Source organism: Arachis ipaensis, chromosome B08 (assembly GCF_000816755.2).
Source record: "Arachis ipaensis cultivar K30076 chromosome B08, Araip1.1, whole genome shotgun sequence".
NCBI classification, from domain to species: Eukaryota; Viridiplantae; Streptophyta; class Magnoliopsida; order Fabales; family Fabaceae; genus Arachis; species Arachis ipaensis.
The window spans coordinates 115959113-115961284 of record NC_029792.2 but is presented as its reverse complement, the minus strand read 5'-3'; positions in this window follow the sequence as shown (position 1 = coordinate 115961284).

Sequence of the window (2172 nt, the reverse complement as noted above, 5' to 3'; positions counted from 1 at the left end):
AGCCCCGCCCTCGTTCCTACGGGTAGAAAACTCTCCCATATCCGCTCGCGGAGGGTAAATCCCCACAGATACCCGCCTTGCCAGAGGTTTTTGCCATCCCTAGAGCTTAGTAACATAGTAAAGAGAAGGTTATAAACTACCTAATAGAGAAAGAGGATGAGTGATATATTTATGGTTTGCACATTTTGTTTTAGACCCAAAAAACCTTTATTCTTTCTAGATAGTTATCCACTCATCAAGTCCCTATACATAGGTAAGGGAACACAAAAGATAAACAAGACATACTTATACAACTAATAGAACACCACAATAAACAGATAATAATGTAAACCGAACTGTAGCCAATAAAAAAACTAGCAGTTGTGTTCTAACAGTTCCCAGTTACATCTACCTTGAGCCAATGACCACCAACGTGAGACCAGAAATACTCCAGCCGACCACCATACCATAACTCAGAACAAGAGTAAGACTTACCCCGTCAAAGTATAACAAAAGTTAGAAAGAGAAAATGGGATCACAGGAACTTCAGCACTTGTGCCAAGAATCAAAGAGTGGATACTGGAGGCAAACGAGAATCTCCCATCTCATATGTGAACATGTTCATAGGCAACAACATGGAAGAAGAAACTGAACTGCCTGAGTCCATAGAGGAGGAAACAATGAGCAAGGGTGAAGAAGTGCCAAAATCTGAAAATGGAAAAATAAACAACCATTATAAGTGCTGGAAAACCTAAAATAGAAGTTATGGATTTGGGTGAAGGTTCGACATCATCTTCAATGACAAAGCCAAGAAAGATCTTTGGAAGCCTTAGTAGAATTCCTAATAGATAAACTAATGGGAAGGAGAATAGAAAATGTAGTTATGAAGAGAAAGTTAGAAGCTATGTGGGACAGATTTGGAGGCATTGACATGATAGACTTGGAAAACGACTTCTATCTTATGAAATTTCTTATTAAAGACTTAGGAAATGACCTTATCAATGGGTAGATAGACATAATCCAGCACCCTAATGCCTTAATTAGGAACATTATTTTTTGGAAAAAGAAAAATTGGGATATTCATTTTGTAAATACATACAAGAAAGGCAATAAATGTGCTTATTGCCTAAATCGAAAAAGCTTAGAATTAGACCCAAGTTTTTAGTTTTAGAATGTACCTCCTATAAAAGTTACTAATAAACTCTTAATAGATGATGAACAAGGAGCCTCCTTACCTCGTTAAATTTGTAATATGATTTCTTTGTTGAACTTTAGCCCTGTCTTAATACTAAAATAATAAGATAGCAACATTGGTTATAGAAAAGCATAACTAAAAATTAAAACCCAAAAACCTTTTTTCTTACTTAAAAGTTTTGCTTTTTTTGGTAATATATAATTATTTATTTGTTTGTTTTCATCATAGATTATGCTAGGTTTATATAGTGGTATAATATGTATTAAATCTAAAATAAATATGTATAGTAAAATGGATATAGAATAAATTTAGGGTTAAGTACGATTTTGGTTCCTAAGGTATAGGCCGAAAATTTTTTCGTCCCCAACCTTTTTATGCATATAAAATTGTCCCTAAGGTTTAACTTGGTTTTAAAATTGTCCTTTTGACCAAAATACCCTTCTCCTTCTTCACAAAAATACCCAGTTTCTATTCTACTTTTTCTTCTTCTCCATCACAGCAGCATCTCTTCTTCTTTTTTTTCTTCTTCATCACTACATCAGCAGTAACAACAATGAAATCAGAAGCAAAACCAATGTAATAAACACAAAAGATAGAATCTAAAATAGAAGCAAAAATAGAAGTGACAAAAATAATATGTAGCTCAAATATCAAAGAATCGAAACACAAGAAATCAGAATAACAATGAAATCAGAAGTGCAACAACAATGAAATTAAAGAAATAGAAACAAAATCAGAATCAGAAGCACAACAACAATAAAATCAGAATCAGAATTAGAAGTAGAAAAAACAGAAGCAGAAGAATAATGGAATCAAAATGGAATCAGAATCAGAAACAATGTGATTAACAAAATCAACAAACTAATAAATCAATAATGTAATTAACAAAAGAAACAGAAGCAAAAGAATCAACAATGTAATTAACAAAATCAACAAATCAAAAGCAGAATTGAAACCCTAGGGATTAACAAAATCAACAAATCAATAATGTAAGCAAA